This window comes from Condylura cristata, unplaced genomic scaffold (assembly GCF_000260355.1).
Source record: "Condylura cristata isolate star-nosed mole 26May11 unplaced genomic scaffold, ConCri1.0 scaffold00008, whole genome shotgun sequence".
NCBI lineage: Eukaryota > Metazoa > Chordata > Mammalia > Eulipotyphla > Talpidae > Condylura > Condylura cristata.
Window position 1 is genome coordinate 26976949 of NW_004567109.1, and position 19598 is coordinate 26996546.

At 36.6% G+C, this 19598-nt stretch overlaps 1 protein-coding gene across 1 annotated transcript in view; it reads right to left on the reverse strand.

Annotated features, from left to right (window-relative positions):
* The window catches only part of AGBL4 (ATP/GTP binding protein-like 4), an 893441-nt gene that overhangs the window by 432458 nt on the left and 441385 nt on the right, over positions 1–19598 (reverse strand). The gene's annotated exons all lie outside the window — the stretch shown is intronic.

Here is a 19598-nt window from a genome sequence, read left to right on the forward strand (position 1 = left end):
ATAAATAAATAAGTCTTTAAAAAAAAGAATCATTCATTTTCCCTGAAAGCACCATTTCATCTTTTTTAATAGCTGGGTACTACTGCTCAATTTCTTTATCTAGTCACCTGTCAATGTTGGTTCCATGTATCAATTACTGTAAATCAATTACTGTAAAACATAGGAATACATAAATCTTTTTGTTAGCGGTTTCATATTTCTTGGGTAAATACATACAAGTGGTATTGCTGGATCCATATAGCATTTGGTTTTTAATTTCCTAAGGAACCTCTCTACACCATTTTCCAAAGAGGCTGTGCCACTTCAAAGTTCCCACTAACAGTGGATGTATGTTCATTTTTCAACATATCTCCAACATTTGTTGCTTCCAGTCTTTTAGGTCATCCTCACAGGGGTGAGGCAATATTTCACTGTAGGGTTGATTTGCATTTTCCTTTAAGAAGTGATGTTTTTGGGCCCTCCCTGGTGGCGCAGTGGGTTAAAGCACAGCACTAAGATGCTAAAGCCACTTCCGCATGAGTTTGATCCCCGCCTGCCCCAGAGGTGATCCACATGGCACAGCAGACCTCTCCTGACCCGCCCGCTGCTCCCCTCAGCAGTGTACTTCATCCATCTGCCTGTTCTGCTCCCCACTCTGAATCTGGTGAATCTTCACACCGCCCCTGCATCTCTGGCCTATACTCCAGTTCTGTATGTACAAATAAATAAATCTTAAAAAAAGAAGTTATGTTTGATCATTTACTCATGTGCCAGCAGAATCCCAAGTGTCTATTTAGGACTTCTGGTCATTTTTTTGATTGGGTTGATTGTTTTTAAGATGTTAGGTCATACAAAAATTTTATACAGGTTGCCTTTTGTTTCTGGGATGGCTTCTTTATGATACAAAAGTTTTTTTTAGTTTTATATAATGCTATTTGCTTGTTTTTGTTTCCCTTACAATGAGAGTTGAGTCCCCGAATACAACTGTATTTACTTTAAATGTCTGAATAAGGGACTAATTCCGTAACTTCTTGGACCTTTGGTCTCATGATACCAGAACTGATATTTTGTGTATATGTGTTTACAATTTTAGATCCAAAATAAATCTAAGAACAAAAATTAAAACAGTCATTTCAGGCAAAAATAACCAAGTTGCATACATTATTTTCTAGTCACAAAACCAGACATATTTTTCTCATGCTTTCATAAATGCTTTCTTACCATCTTCAGAGTAAATTCATTAAAAATTTCATAACATTATTTTTATGGGACTTCTCAATGTAGATTGAGAGCAATATATCAAAGGGCAATTCTACAAAGGAGCTTTATGAAGCATGACGAGCTCGCAGTCCAGCTATGCAGCTCTCACACTATCTAGTGTGGTCTAAGGATAGGGAAGATAATGAACTTCAAGCACATTTCCATGAGTGCTATTTCTTGCAAGTAGAGTTTATTTAGAAGAAGTCAGTAAAGAAATTGAAGTTCTGCTTTTTGTCAAATTCCTGAATACGGATATCCACTCTCATAGTTAAATTCATGTTTTATATCCTTTGAGTTAACTAAGTCTAGTATAGCTCTGAGATGCTTTTTGAAAGTTAAGAAATCAATATTTGGGTATGACAGAGGGAGAATATGTGGATAAGGTCAACATAATCCATGCAAGATAACAGGATTTAGTCTAATACAATGGCAACTGGCATAAAATTGTGAACTTTTCAGCTTTCACTTGAAAATAAGATAGTATTTTTGTTCTTTTAATTAGAATTGAGTGTTCACTGGAATCTTTGGCTTCTATGTTGAGTTGGTCAGATTTCCTTATGCTTCAAAATGATCAAATCTTGGGAATAACTACACAATCACTAGGCAGTACATTCGACCCGAGTTCTAACATACCAATTTTGAGAAAAGGAAGTCTGGAAAAGTTCCCTGTTCAGTGATGGTGTTTTAATAAATAAAAAGGCAGCTGTTATGAAGAGAAAGCAGCATATGGAATAAAAAACTCTACAAGTAAATTGTCTGCAGAACGTTGCAGTAATCCCTGTGGCATGGCTTCCTAGAAAATGATAGGACGTTTGTCAATACACGTAGAGCATAGCATAGGAAAAGTCTCCCATATATAATTCATTTCTCTATCAAGTTAAATACACAAATACCTCAATTGTGGGCTGGCACAATCTAAATATTTAAAAACTTCCCATAGTGCTCTAGGTCCTCATTGTTGCCATTCCAGAAAACACTAGGAACAAGCATTTCCCTCTGTTAGATTCACTGACAAGCACCTCTCTTCTCTAGGCTAACAAGCACCATGATTTTACGTTGACTGTTAGTACTCCCCTGAACCAGGAGTAATTGTAGAGAATTCAAGGCAAAGGTACTACACCCAATTATATTCAAGATTGTGCCATATTTTTCAGTTAGATGTAAAATTCTGTTACCTATTCTTTAAAAAGTCTTTTACCATAACCTCTACATTACTTTAATGTATGTTGCATGTGTGTGTGTGTGTACATGTTTATCTTCCTCTCACTTGAGAATAGTGACCTTTCCTTCTTTATCTGAATACACCCAATACTTCTCACATAGGGAACACTTAAACATTGACCATGAATGAATGAAAAAAAAATCTTACCTCATAAAATAATTGATTTTTGAGTGCTTAACACCATCACTTCACTGATCCTCATGTTCTATCCTCTTTAACATGTCTAATTTATATCATCAAAGTTATTTCAAGATTATTCCATACAATATATTCAATATAAGAGTTTTACATATAATTTCTTATTTGAAATCCTGTTCTGTTTATAGACTGTACCTCACATGAACATTGTTTAAGGAATGTTTACTATAAAAACCCAGATGCACCTTCAAACTGAAACTGTGTTGAGTTCTCCAAGCAGATTTAAAAACATGGGTGAAAATTATTCAAGCACATGTATAATGATGACTTAATAACTCACTAGTTTCAAAATCAAAATTGTGTGGAATTCTGCTTCTCCCTTCGCTAGTCTGTTCTCTAGTGAATAGTCAAAAGGATATTATAAACAAATAAATTAGATTCATATCATTTCACTTACTGAAAGCTTTCTAGTGGCTTCCCAAAAAAACAGTGATGGCAAAACCCAAAGTCCTTACCATGTACAGCCTATGAGGTTATACACTTGATCCAATTCCTAACCATTTCACAGATCTCATTTGTACCACTTGCTCACTCTGTACAGTTATACTGATCTTGCTTGTTCCCATCTCTGGGCCTTACTCTTTGTTCTTCCCTTTTCCTGGAAAGTTCTCCAGTTCTCACTTCCTTATTTCAATCAGACTTCAAAATATTTCACATTGTGTAACTCCTTATTTCTTCTCCTTGCCTTATTTTTTCTTCATCTCACTTATCAGTAACTTTCATTACAAAATTTACTTGTTAGATTGTGTGTCACTAGATTGAAAGCTTTGTGAAGGAGAGGACTTTTGTTCACACTATATCCTTAGGAGTCAAAAGTTCAACTACAACAAGTGGTTGATAAATACCTGTTCACTGCAAGCTGTTTCTCCAGGGTCTAGCAAAAGACCTGACATACAATTGGTGCAAAAATGTTTCTTAAATGAAAATAGAAATGCATACCAAAAAATAGTATGTTAGGTGACTAGATATGTTGCAGCAGACAAACTCAAGATTACAACTTATCTTCCAATCCTCCCCAATTTATATTAGTACAATTGACAACTATAATATATTTGAAGTATAAAACATGATGATTTATTTTACATGTACATGTGAAAGGATTCCTACCACTACTGAGTTAATTAGCACATGTATCACCTCATATATTTGCTTTGCTGATTGAATACACTTAAGTACTACAGTCAGCATATTTCAACTATATATTTTTCTTCAATATTCAATATTATGAACTATTGTCAACAAAAAAATACATTATTAGAGCCTCAGACCTTATTCATCTAGAAATAAAAGTTTACATTCTTTTACCAAGGTCCTTCATTTTCCTCAACACACAATGTCCTGTCAACAGCTTTTCTATTGTTTCTATTAATTTAGCATGGTGTTTTAGACTATACATGTAAGACTCTAGATATACATATATTTAGACTTCTCTGTCTGACTTATTTCATTTAACAAAGCCTTTTTAAAGTCCTATTTAAAGGATGGTAGAGCACTCAGGTAAAAATGGGTGAGTGAGCCAAGGACTCACTTTGAATCCCATCCCTTGTCGTGTGGGCACTATTAGAGAATCTTAGCCGGGTAATCCATACCATTTTTTTTTTTAAATGGTGGAGTTAGGTTTTGCATTATCAAGGAGGGTATGGAATCTCTATTAATCTCTACCAGCTTTCAACTTTAGCTCCTAGAATTAGCCAAGTAGCCTGCAGCCTGGACTTAGACATTTCCAGTGTCTAAGATTTCACACACTTATTTACCAAAGTGTTGCCTTTTCTACCAATCCTGACAAATACAGTGCTAAGCAATTCATAAAAGAAAGGAAGAAGAAAGCAGCATTTTCAGAGTCTCTATTGTGTTCCATAACTGTGCTAACTATTTTACTCAACTCTATTAAATCTTTATGACAACACAGGATGTAGAAATGATTATCCCTAATGTAGAGATGAATACTGATAGGACTTACTCAAAATTTAGTACTTAAATGGCTAAGATTTCATGGTTTTGTGGAGGACAAAAAAAAAAAAAAAACAACCTAAAAACAAAAAGAAGCAAATATAGCACCACACAGAGGTTAATACTCAGAACCCAGCAGGAAATTAGATGGCACATTCAAACCTGGAAGCAAAGGGCTATATGAGGCCACTTACAGCAACTATGACTTCAATCAAGGCACACAGTCAGTATGACCCCTCAGGGAGGAAACTGAGAAATGAATACCACATGACTGTTTTCTCCCTCTCTCTGAGCTTTTGGTGATGTTCTTGATTGAACTGCATTAGAAATGACTGGTCAAGGTAGTTTGCTGATGTGATCCATGCCAGTCAGCCTAGCAGTGAAGCTGAAGTTACCACAAATGGATAGAGAGAGGATCAGGAGAGACAAATTGAATATATCCTGCAAAGTTGCTTAAAGAAGGTTATGATAAATAAATCAATGTGAATTTAGATGAACATTTTTGTCTAAATTGCCACATTATATATTTTAACTTACCAATTCTTGTTTTGCTCATTGTAATGCCCGAAATAAAATATTCTCCTTGAATGATGATTATATTGCAATTATAGCCCAATTTAATGAAAATTATGTGCTTTTTTTTTTTTAATATCAACATCTCTGAAAATTCCTCTTAGTACTTCCTGAACATCCCATAGTTCTTTCAGAGCACTTATATGTAGTCTTTTTAATTGTTTCTCTAAAACAATTAGAATTTTATTATTATAGTTGAAATTTTAATATAGTCATTATAATGTCAAAGGAAACTTCTCTAAGACACATTCATATTTTCATATTAATGGAAGTGCTGTTATAATGTTAATAGAAAAATGGGCTTAATCAATTATTTAATTCATTCATTAATTACGCACTTCCCCCAAATTCACGGACTAGAAAACAAACAACTCATTTAAAACAACAAAAAGGAATGCACTTTAGAAACTTTTCTGGCATATTCTATAACTTTAATTCAATTTGGAATGATTATTCCTATAGGAATAGAAAGAGCATGATATGTGAACAGAACATAGTTCTTTGAGTAAGAGGGACCTGGAGTAAAGTCCAGATCTACAGTTTAATAGCTGTATATTTGTGTCAAGTGTCTTAAAGACTCTGAGTCTATGTTTGTTTGTCTACAAAATGAGAAAAAGAATATGTATCTTATGAGTTATTTGTTTTCCCACTGGCCTGTGAGCAAGGGGCATAGGGCTTACACACCTCTGCATTCACTGAGAACTCAGCATGGAAAAAGTTCCCACACATTTGTCAAAGGAATGAAAGAGTAAATGGTCCTCTCCTCTGAATACTGTTCTGTGTGTTCAAATGCTTGTAACCACATGAAAGACACTTGAAGTTTACTCTGCATAGGAGACTAGCAAACGAGGCCCTTTTAAAAGATGACCTTTAGATTTGTCCCCATTCAGGCACTTTCCCCTTTTTTTTTTTTTTGCTCTTATTTCATCAGATGAGAGATAGGATGAGACACTAAGGAGAAGGACATTAAATCCTGGAGTGCCTGGATGCAATTTGCACCTCCACAAATTGCCCTGAGGACCTTAAACTGCAACTAATTATCACCAGTAATTAGCGCTGCTCTTCAGAGAAGCAGAAATAGTGTCCTGTAGTGAGCACCCCATGTTCCTCAAAGAGAAATTCAGAAGGGACAGATGTCACTTCCCTCCTTTCCCTGATGAGGGGGCTCCAGTCAGCTTCAGTGACTCACCCAGAGACTCAATGTTCAGACCAGTAAGTACTACCCAAAGGACAAATACAGCAAAAGCATATTGAAAGTGTTACAAATTTAAAAAATGCTTTCATTGCCAGGATCTTACTAGATTCTCAGACCAGTCCTATGACAGAAATATTATTCATTAATTGTACACCTACCATGTGCAATTTATTCTGCCAAGCACTGAAAATATAGTAGCGATAAACACATCTCATAAAGTATCCACCTTCACAAAATTTGAAGACTCGTGTAAGTAATAATCTATTAAAGTCTATTAGAATTAGTGTTATTATTATAAAAATATAGATAACTATGTTTAAAAAAATACATAGCTCCATGTTACACAGAAGTGGTTATGTTGTAAGAAGAGATGTTTTCTATGTTCTTAGAAGAGATATCATTTGACCCTCACAGAAAATGCATGTAGTAATAGCTCATCATCAAAGTGAGAAAACTGAAGTCCATTTAAGTTAAACAACTTGCTCATATTTTTACAGTAAGTAGAAAAATTGTGAGCCTACTGATCCTCTAGACATATTATTCCATCCAATTGAACATGTACCCATGTTAAATGCCATCATGGAGTTCTATGATATTCAAGAAAAAGGTAGCGTTATTGAGGTGGGGCAAGCATGAGTCTGAAGGTAAGACTTGAATTCTGGCTCTGTCACTGAATCTGCTACTGTATGACAAGTCACTTCACTCTAAAATCATCTGTAAGGCATAGCTAAAAGAGTAACTATAATCAGCAAGAATGTGTTATATGAATGCCCCCAATCCTACCCCATACTGAAGATTAGCATATATGTGCTATGCAAGGGAAGAAGGCTTACCAGAGGGATGCTTACAGAGCATAGGGGGCAGAGTTTATGTCTAAATCATTGCTGTCTATTTAAACTAGACAGGAAGACACAAGACAGGACTGAGAAAGTTCCTGGAAATTTAGCAGTTTTGGACTTGGGCTGGAGCAGCCTTAGGTATGAAAATTACTATTACTTGAAGACAAGGAAATGCTAAATGACAGCATCGACTACCCTATCTAAAAGGAATAGTGTGGTTTAGTCATAACAGTTCAGGAAGCAAGACTTTCATGAGGCATGTAAGGAGTATAACATTGGATGGACCATGGTGAAGTTTTAGGGCACAGTCTATGAACAGGCCTCCAGGGCAAGGAATTCACAAAAGCCAGCTGGCTTAATAACAGAGAGTGGTCAGAGATTTTGACACTGAAGGACTACAACGGTGTATAGGCAGGAAGGGCTCCCTTTAGCCAAACTCTTTCCAAGCGGGGCTGGGGCTTGGGCACCCTGCCTCTCTCTATGAAAGGCTTTAGGCATTTTCAGATTAAAGAAAAGTTCAAAAATCTATTTTGATACCTGGCAATATGCTATCCAAAGGTTTTCTGTTGTGTTCTATGACCTTTATGCTGTGTGTGTTTTGCTATTGATTTTAATTATAGAATATAATTTCTGGCATGAGGACTTGGGCAGCTCCCTCAGGCAGACCAAACTCTTGGCAGAGCCTCCAGAGGAGGCAAATGGGAAAGCGGTATTGCTTAGAGCTGTGTGCTACTCCTTATACAGTACAGGACACAATGGGTTTTTTACACATAAATGTCACTGCTGCAGTCTGATGTTTCCCCACCATTCCACTAAAAGGGAAGCAGGAATGGGAGATAGGAACGGAAACACTGCCCAGTTGCTAAGCTCATTTATACAAAGATCAAAGGAACCTGCAAAGCACAGCCTGAAACCTGGTATATGTTGTGCCTTAACTATGTGGCAGGCAGTCAATTTCTCAAAAGTTCAAATCTGAACACAAAACTAGCAGGTGAGACACTCACACTCACACACACTAAAAGACTATAGTTCTAGAATAGGGGCAGAAACAGTCCAGGATTTGCTGCATAAGGTCAGGACTGTTAGTGGTGGGTGCTTCTGAAGGGAGTTTCTTCACAGGCCCATGAAGCAATAAAACAGTCAGGATGACTTAAGACTGCTTTGGGATCAACAATGTAGAGGGAGAGGGTGAGGAAAGAGTGAAGGGAGGGAAAAATGAAGATACCCTGTAAGTCCAAGGGTATTTTCAGCTACTCCCTTGGTGAGCTCTGATCTTAGAATGGCCTTTCAGAGTTGTCCTAAATTGAGGCTACACAATCAAATGAGATGTGGATTCCCCCAAACAGGGCATGACGTTGGGGTGGGCATAGCTATGACTGTGTTGTCTATTATTTATAGGATAAAGTCTGAATTTAGCTTTCAAATACAGTAATAAATTAGTCCCAAGCTAATCTGGGTCCTCACTTTTCCAGTGACCCATGTTCAACCTACTGGGGATTTTGCAGTATGTTATGAACATGCCAAGCAATGAGACATTTACTCACCCTGCTCCCTCAAACACCTGCTTAAAGCACCTTCTCCCCTCTTTTTCATATGTCAAATATTCTTCCCACTTTGGGATTTATGTCTGAATCTTCATGATAGAAATAAATGTCCATTCCACTGGGCTCTATTATCACCCTATGCCTCCATTATGGTATTTTAAGTTATATTTTAGTTATTTAGTAATGTATTTGAAGACCACATATGACTGACTGATACCAACAAATGGGTTTAATTCATGTTTTCAAAAAGAATAAATGATATCATGCATGAAATGGAGAAACAGAGACAAATATTTAATTTCAGAGATCAGGAAGATGGAGAAAAGCATCAGGATACAGATGTTTACTAAAATATTTTTTTTCATGCCTCATATTGATACTAACCCCTTGGGGATCTTTGTCTCCTCTTTATAAAGGAAGAAAAATAGGACTTGAAAAGTTTAAGAAACTTAGCAAAGTTACAGAGCTTAAACATGGTATAGCTGGGATTCCATCAAGATTTCCAAGCCACAGTGCTCTATCTGCTGCACATCTATTGCCTCCCATCTACACCAAACTTCACTCCAACCCTTCAAGCTACAGGAAAAACCTCAGGAAATTCTAAGCACCCCCCTACCCCCGTCCTTTGGCTCTAAATAGAATCTGGAAGGCTCCACAAAGATAAAAACCATTATTATTATATATCTATTTTTTTAGTTTGGGAATGACAGGATATTTACCTTATATATGGCTGCATTTGTTCATTCTATGTGCTGCCTAAAAAAATGGCACCCTAGACTGCCCTGCTTACCAACTCTTCTCTCCTCCAATAAATAACCCCCAGGAGCTGGAGGATATCACCATTCTTATATGGAAATGGCTGTCTGCCAGCAGTTGGAATTTCAATCTCCTGTCCAAATGTCTTCCCCAAACCAGTATTAAATATTTTGCTGGTGTGTATTTGTTATGTTAAGTGAAAAATGCATTTGAGCAGGCCCAGAGCAGGTATTCTATATTTATTTATTTTAAGCACTGACTTTCAGTATATAGTTACCTGCTGTGCTCTGAATGACTTGATGTACATAAATGCTGCCAGGTGGCACGTCAGGGCTGGCTTTTGTACACATCCTTTGGATGAAGAGAGTGCAATGAACAATAACCACAGAACTATATTCCTAAGAATCAGCCCAACAACCACTCCAAGAATGGTATCTGTGAATTCATAGGACACATAGTTTTTATAAGACTCTTCTGAGAGTTGTAGATACAGAAATTTGACATTGAAGTGATTCTTAAAAATCTGCCCATGTCTCACCAATTACAGAGGGGAGAGGTAGCTGCAGAGAGAATAAACAGTTTAAAACCACAAAATTAACTAGTGGAATGTTAGAACTAAAATCAAACTATCCTATTTCCAGGTACCCCTTTTTTCACTACGGGGAAAAAGATGGCAGCACTTAGCACAGAGGTAAAGAAAACAATGAGGCAGTCAATGAATCTATGAGTATATGCTGGCTGGTCCACTCAGTAGCCATGTGACAAGGGGAAGTCCTTCAGTCTCTCCAAACTTTAGTTTCCCCATCTCTAGAGTGAAGTAGTAAAGGAGATCTACTTCATAAGAGTACTTAATACTTAATACACAGAATTACAGTGAGGATGAAACATGTAAGTATATGGAAAACTCAGCACAATGCTTAGCATAAACTTCTCAATAAATGCTCAGTTTTGTGATATTTCTACTTGGCTACATTTTATTTCCTTTTCTTCTATTCTCTTGTATAACTCCAAGGAAAACCTTAGAAGTATCAGGTACCTCTTTTCTGTATAGAAAGGAAAAGGAAATATAAAAAAACACTTGAAATGGGGCAAAGGCCTAGCATCACAGTTTTCATGAGAAATGAATATAATTTGAAAATATATCTCTGACCACCTCATCTAGGGGATTCAGTACGCCTAACCCAGTATCTCTTTCATTGGTGATGGCCCTAGTGTTGGCTGAATGCTCAACAGCAATATCTGAGGAATAACAATATTCCTGAGATATACACAATAGTGGATAATGGGTATTTTCAATTGGTGTTCTCAGATACTCAAGTTTTTTTTTTTTTTAAAATTTTATTTATTTTGACATACAGAACTGGGCTACAGGCCAGAGGCTCAGGGGTGGCGAGAGGCTTCACCAGAGACAGAGTGGGGAGCAGAACAGGCAGATCGACCAAGTACACTGCTGAGGAGAGCAGCGGGTGGGTCAAAAGAGGTCTACCACGCCATGTGGTCACCTCCAGGGCAGGCGGGAATCGAACTCATGCGGAAATGGCTTTAGCTTCTCAGTGCAGTGCTTTAACCTGCTGTGCCACCAGGGAGAGCCCAGATACTCAAGTTTTTAATGAAAAGGTTTATCTTCTTAAACCTCAGAAAAAATTCACAGGTGTTCCTCATTCCAATCATCAGATTGTAATATCAATGATTCCAAGAACATGTACTTTTATGTGTCTCTACATTGCAACACCCAGGGGCCATTGCTGAGTCCATAGTTAGTATCTTTTGAATGAACAAATGAAAGAGTTTTAGCATAAAGTTTAGTCATAAATGAAGCAGTGAGAGACACAGCTTGGAGTGGCTATTGAATCCCCAATGATTTTATATTCCCTGGAAGTGGTTTTATTATCCTAGGGTGCACTCATAGTTTTGTCTTTTCAATCTGGTCCTGTGCCTGAATATAGCTCACTGAACCATAACAGTCAAAATGGTCAGAGTCCCTCTCTGGTAAATTTGAAACTGGAATTGGAAAAACAAGATTGGGCTTGTTAATACTGAGTCGTATTCATTATACTTAACTTGGCATTTTATGAATTTTACTGTTGAGACTCCCAAGGGGTGCTTGTTGTTCAATTTTTCTATAAATGTTATGAAATACCACAGTATTCTTCCAATAATATCATTGTAAGGGAAGATCTTGAAAAGGGAAATAACTCATCTTAGAAAATACCCTGGCAAGCTACTTGGAGATAGAAGGTGCATCCTAAGGTCATGCAATGCAACTGGGAAAAAAGGAAAAAAAAAAAAAGATGGAAGTCTTGCAATTTATAAGAAATGGATAGGAATTTAAAGATGGGGAAAATAGAGAGGAACACTAATTCTTTTTTTTCCTAAAAAGAGAACTAGTTTTTACCTTCATATGACTGATAACAAGAACAGGAAGCAACCTACAATGTCCAAACTACCAGAGAAACTACTTTCTGTCAGTAGTTTTACAAGTATGGGACTCAGTACCCCATCAGTGTGAGCAAAGCTTGCTGGGAACCCTCATCTCTCGTCACTATCAAGAAAGGACATCCACGGTTATTGACAAAACAGCAAATGATTTCTTAATATAATAGTCCATAGAAACAGGCTATAGCATAATTAGTACAACATAATTTTTTACAAATTCCAGATGAGAGCTGCCAGAAAGAACTAGGCCATATACAGGGAAGGAGTAGGACCTTCTGCAAAGGTTTGCTGTCTCTTTACCCTAGAGAATATGCTAAGGCTCCAACCCTGGGTATGGTAAAGAGCACTGAACTGGGAGTCAGAAGAAATAACCTGATTCTATCATGAATAATTGTGTCACTTTGAGAAAACCCCAGCTCCCTCTTTGGACTTTGGTGCCCTATATGAGAAATGAGATGTATGGACTGATATTTTTAAGGCTGATCCTCTATAACAAGGCCCTGTTCCCATTAATTTATTGTATAATCTTAGAATGTTAAGCAATTGAAAGCAGAACTACTCTAAGAGTAGCAAGGGGTGGGGAGCAGGTAACAATTCACCTCCCCTTTTCTTTGACAGAGTCAACATTTGCTTCCCTTGATGGGGAGAGGGGGCAGTCCCTACTCATCTTAATTACACACTTCCTGTTGTCTACAGAAACAGCTGCCATGAAAGTAATCATCCACCTGATGAACTCAACAGTAAAGCCCACTCTTGCCTCAACTGGAAAGCCATTAAGGAACACTCCCCCATACTTTCACTTGCTTTGGGATTTACTCTCACTTACCCAATCCTTTTCACCCCCACTTCTCCTAATCTAACCTAATCCTCCACCCTTCTTCCCAAACATGATTTACTCTGAACAATGAAATTATAGTACCCATCTCACAGGGTGGTTTTGTGAATGGAGTAAATTAATGTGTTAATATTTAGAACATTTCTTGGCACAAACATATTACTGAAGTATTTTTAAATTCTTATTATTCATTTCATTGTTTTTAATGGTGTTAGATAGGTGGCAGTTATGGCATATGCTTTCTTGAATCCCCCGATTCAGTTATCTTGTTTCACCCAATGACACTCTTAGTTTTTGCCTTACTAGTTCCATCTCTCCTAACTCAATTTTTTTTGGGGAGTGGGGGGGGGTTTCTATTACTTTTTAAATTTTCTTACAACATTGTTCATTTTTGTACAGTATTTGATTTCTCCTTTCAGGTGTAGTCTTCATAAGTCTCCCACCACCACATCATCCAGATCTGTGGTTTGCTTATAAGTTTTGTCTTTTTTTTTTTTTTTGACACTTTGTTTAGTTTCCTTGTATTCTCTCTTATAAGTGACACCATCGAATATTTTTGTTTTCCCTTCTGACTTATTTCACTGAACATAGTCCTTTTCAGCTCCATCCACATTGCTGTGAATGACACGAGTTCATCTGTTCTGATTGCTGCACACTCACTTTTAATCATAGTGATTGTCCACATGCATGCAGATGGCCTCATCAGTATTATGGCTTTGGATATCTATATTCAGCCCTCAATAAATATATTTTTTTAGAAACATAAAGGGTAATCAATAATCTTTTTCCATCCCATCTTCCCTTGCACCCACCATCTCTCATTTTCAATTTCTCTCTCCCCATTCTATCTCCCTCTTTCTCCAAATGCAATTTTCAAGCTAATTTGCTGAAATGCAATAAATGCAATAAATGTTTGATGACACATCCACTGATCTTCCTACTTTATAATTACCAGCTCCCTTTCTGTTTTCTCCTTCCATCCTCATCCAACATTATTATTGTTTTCACAAACACCTTCACAGCCCCATCTCCATTCACCTTTTTCTTGTTTTTCTGGCATGTGGCAAAACCCAAATTCAGATGAACTTTTCTATCTTCCCTATGCAGGCCTCAAATAACTGGAGATAATCTCATATCTAGAGAATGACTGTATTCTACATTAATGATGTTAGTCCTCAAGCAACTGTTATATCACTGCTCAGCAATTCTACAAGGAAATTCTAGTAAGCTGGTTTCTCAATTTTTTTCCTAAAAAGAGAACTAGTTTTGGGCCCTCCCTGGTGGCGCAGCAGGTTAAAGCACAGCACTAAGAAACTAAAGCCACTTCCGCAGCATGGGTTCGATTCCCGCCTCCCCCGGAGGTGACCACATGGCGTGGCAGACCTCTCCTGGCCCACCCGCTTCTCCTCTAAGCAGTGTACTTCATCCATCTGCCTGTTCTGTTCCCCACTCTGTCTCTGGTGAACCCTCTCACCACCCCTGGGCTCTGGCCTGTACCCCAGTTCTGTATTCACAGATAAATAAATCTTTAAAAAAAAGAGAGAGAACTAGTTTTGACCTTCGTATGTCACTTGGAATCCATTATTCTTTGCTCACCACTTTTCATAAAGGATAATCTCATCTAATATTTCAACTTTAGAAACCATCAGAAAGGCGCATCCTCACGTTCTTATAGCCAACATGAGAACCATGCCTATGGCTCCTTCTATAATCCCATTATAACAGATAAAAGTACTCCTCTTGACAAAAGTCCTCAGCATGTCCTCTGGAACCTATTTTTCTCATTCACTCAAGGACTGCACTCTCTTGGCCATCTCCTGTGTCTCCTATACCATTATCAATCCTATATTCTTCCTGAATCATAACTATTATCACTTAACCATGACTCCAGGATTCCACACTCCATCTGCCATAAGCTACTACACATCTCTCTGCTCTTCTTGGCTCAACTTTTGTGCATGCACATTGCCAGCAAATCTTATTCTTTAAAGACAGTTTAACTTACTCCAATCTTGGTTTTTCTCTTACCCATGGACATAATTTTCTGATTACTATGTGGATCCCTACTTTCTTTCCAGTCTCTAAATACTGAAACCCCCAAGGGTTTGATTCTACACTATTTTTTAAATCACTTTCTTCCTATTTTTTCTAGACATGAAATATATCTATATTCTAGTGCTCTCAAATATATGTCTCTAACCCACATTTCTCAATGGACTTCAATCTTGAATATCCAAAACACAACTACATGCCTTCCTTTTAAGAAATTGTAAGTATCTAAAACTTGTTATTTTCAAAGTAAGTGCTGACTCCTCTATTCCACCCACATTTCATCCCTTCCAAAATTTATCAATGCTGTCAATGATACTCAACCAGTTGCCCATGCCAGAAAAGAAACTCAGTATTGATTTCTTACCCTATCTTCATTCTCAGATATAATTAATCTTTTAATAATCTAACTTCTGTGGTATAGTGTATCTCAAATCCTTGAAGGACTTTTCATTTCTACTGCCACCCACCTCAATCCTAGTCATTATTATCTCAGGTCTACAACAGCCTTCTAACTAATTTTAAAGAGCCTACATATTCTATGTTCATATAAGTTAAAGTATTTTTTTATTACACAAACAAACAAGTAAAAAGCATGTCCATTTGTTTAAGTGTAAATCTACTCCCACACACACATACATAATAGCTTGCCCACCAAGAAGACTTCAATACCTTTCTTTTGCTTGCTTAGGAACCAAATCCAAATTCCAAGGCCTATCTGAGGTTAGCTCTACCTCTGTCTTCAACTTCATCTTTCACTGTATTTCTCTTTTGAAGTCCTCAACTTCTGTAAATCTCATTCTTACCAGAGTTTTTCAGCCATTCTCTTGCTTTCTTCATGTCTATGTTTGACATGATCTTTAGTGCTTTTAATTCTTTCCTTTTAAATCTTCAAGCTTCATATTAAATGTCACCTCTTCAGAAGATTTTCTTTGCCCATATAATCTACAGATGAGGCTTGTGTTATATATATGTTTAAAGCTTATTCAGAGTATTCAGTGTTACTCAACACAAAGTTCACTGTCAATTCTAGGATACATACTTCCCTCCCATTTAACATTTCTGAAATCCATATGTAGTTTACCATCCCTAGACAGTTATGATTTATTGCCACTGCCTGAGTAAACACAAAAATTTGCTAATGTGACTGTGATTTTGGAATGAAATCCCAAGATAACAGTGGACACTTTGAAGAAAAGTTGCATATCATATTCTGGAAGGCCCAGAGGCTGTTGTTGCTATGTGGGAAAAAGTGTTTATTGGCAATTCTGAATAAAAAAAGTAATTCAGAAAAGTTGGACCCTGAATGTTTCAAAATACCCTAATGCTTTATTTGCATGTATTTTTTATTATGCACAGGAATGATTTATGATAAATCTCTATAAATAAATTAAAAGAGATATTTTGATAAGAATAAAATAAAAATTCAGTGTCAGAAGAAAGCAGTGTATTGGAGATAAATTGGCCACATTTTTCTTCCTGAGTAATGCATAAAGTAATGGTGCATCTTACAGTTGACTGCTCCTTAAATTTGATGAAATATGAAGTCACACCAAATAAAACGCTGTAGGCTGTATAACACTTTCTAATAAAAATACTCCAATCACATTAATCGTATAGTGATTAACAGCAATTTAGCTTGTGATTTTATTAAATACTATTAGTCTATTTATTGAACACAACATATGGTTATTTATAGTAGGGTAGTTAAGAATAAGAACTCTAGAATCCAACCAACCTGCAACTCAATCCTAAATCTGCATTTACCAACTCTGTGACCTTGGGCAATTAAACTCTCCAATGCCTAGTTTTGACTTTTCAAAATGGGTACACTAATAATACTTATCTTTTAAGGATTTTTGTAAGGATAACATAAATTGCAAACATAAGCAAAGATTATTATGTGACTCCTACCAATGTCTTAATGTTTCTTAACTACTCTATTATTCTTGTGAACTATAATTATTTTAATAATACTGTTACCTGATCTTTATAACATTCATTTGAGATAATTAATATTATCTACAATTTACAGGTAAGTAGTTTGACTCTTAGAAACTTTCTGTTGGAAAAGGGTTACATAGAAGACCACTAATGATTTAGAAAATTTGTGGGTGGTAAATTGTGTCTTTCAGTTACCTATTAGAAACTCAAGTTTAGGCCCTCCTTGTGGCGCAGAGGGTTAAAGCACAGCACTGAGAAGCTAAAGCCACTTCTGGATGAGTTCTCCTGCCCCGGAGGTGACCACATGGCGTGGCAGATCTCTCCTGACCCGCCCACTGCTCCCCTCAGCAGTGTACTTGGTCGATCTGCCTGTTCTGCTCCCCACTCTGTCTCTGGTGAAGCCTCTCACTGCCCCTGAGCCTCTGCCCTGTGCCCCAGTTCTGTATGCACAAATAAATAAATCTTAAAAAAAAACCCTCAAGATTAAGTTACTTGACACTCAATATTTATGAAAATCTTAATGATAAAAATGAATAAAAGGGATGGAAAATAGCCTTATAGTATATAATCAATCTGTTCCTTTACATATTCTAATTTATTTTTGGACCAATCTAGGACACAAAAGAACATTCACTATTTTGCCCTTTTATAGAATTGTTTTTATACTGGCAAATAACAAAGGACTTTATTGAGATTTCTTTTTTAAGAAATAGCTCTAGTAAGCTTATTCACAAGAATAACAGAGAATATGTCTGAGAATGTTATTTATCATATCATAAGCTGTATTCTTTTTTTTCTTTCATCAGCATTTCATAAGTCCCCTTGACTTCTAGTTATCTCTCCTCCCTCAGCCTCAGAAATTATAATTATTTTCTTTTATCAGTTAATAACTTTGTTCTTTATAGCACTCTTAGATGTGAACTTGTCCAATATTTATTTTTCTGGATATGTGTTTCACCTAATGAATCCAATTGAGTTCTGGTAAAGAATAGTGTGAACTATGAGTCTGGTTTTGTCTCTATGAACTATAAGTCTTGACCTTTGCTGGTAGGAAACTCAAAGCTAAGTTTGCTGCTCATCTACAATAGTGTGAATGTTAACTTCACTCCTGGTTTCCTATTTTCCACACGCTCGCTTTACGAGAAGAGAAAGTTCTTGTTGATTTCTCTAAAATGGGAAAGGAACTGGTGTCTTTGGACACTGAGAGAAGATCATATAGTTAGATCATTTTTAGAGCTATTTGAAATGAAGCTGGAAAACATGACAGTTAAAGACCTTGAAGATGAGCTCTGTATTTTTATAATCTACTTCAAAAAATTTATGACAAATTAATTAAAAGCAATACATCTGTCAACAAATGAAACATAAATGCAAAATATTTATCTTAATTCTACAAATTTATTATGGGAAAAATGAATTAAAATATCTCACCTGGCTTCCAAGTCTTAATTGCTTTAAAAATTTCTCTAATAACCAAAATGTAGAACAAAAGGGTGAAAGTCAAATGTACTTGGTAGAGCAAGATTTCTAAAAATGGTACAAAGCCATTCTGAAATAGAATTTTTTGTCAGCATCTGTCTGGCTGGGAGCCCTCCCCAACTGCTCCTGAAATGCTATTACAAGATTACTTTCACCTACATGAGCACGTTATATGTGCCAGTTCTGAACATGGCCCTTCTTTATAAGCAATTTGTAGGTTTTTTCAGTGGCAACAGGCTGATGTATCTCCATAGAGGGAGATAAAGTCTGGATTTTAAACCAGTTCTGTCAACTATTAGCTATGTAACCTTACACAAGTCATCCTTCTGAAACTTATTTCACATAGGTATATAATAATGTGGTCATTCTTATCACACAGGGTTGTTAGAGGTAACTGTAGATAAAGAAAGGATAGTAGCAAGATTTTTGAAAATAAACACTGATGAAGAAGCCAGCACAACTGTCTCTCCTCTGCCTGAGTTTTAGTTTCTATGAAATAAAGTAGCTGGATTAGAATATCTCAAAGATAATCATCTTCTAATTCTAAGGTTTGTAGAGTAGTAACACAAGAGAAAAGACGAGCTAGATGTGAAAAATAATCAGAGACTGGACATACCTAACTGGATCCAGAGGTACGGTAGTCAATGTTTTTTGAGGACTATGACCCCTCATGGATTGAAGGCATTTTTGTGGCCAATGGGTGACTTGGGTATATTGAGAAATATGAAAGGGAAGCATTTCACATTTTAAGTGCATAAAATTCATTAAACAGCAATACATATGCAGACTTTAAAACATTTCATTGTGTTTTCTGGAAATCTCAGACAAAGGCCTATTCCAGAGAGTTTGGATTATGAAATAATAGAATATTTATTTGTTCCCTTCATGTAGGGGGCACTTACTATTCATTTAACTTAGTTTCCAAAAATGTTGCTGAGAAGTAGGGTCTAATGTTTCCATTTTATAGTTGGAGAAATGATACTAAGAATGCTTGAATAATACACTTATAGTCATACAGTCAGAAGATGGTGGAAATTAGATATAAAGCACAGGTCATTGGGTTCAAAGTCTATACATCCTTCCTATTAAGTCAGGTTCCCTTCTAGTAGAAATATGTTCATAAGTAGATCAAATATATATGGAACATTAGGCTGAAAATGCAGGCAATCTAAGCAGTTAAAATATGGTGGCTTCCCGTGGAGACTAAAACCCACACTACTGGAAGACCATTGGATCAATGAGGAGATCAAGGATGAAATTAGAAAATACTTGGAGAAGAATGACAATGACGACACAAGTCTCCAAAACATATGGGACACATTAAAAGCAGTTATAAGAG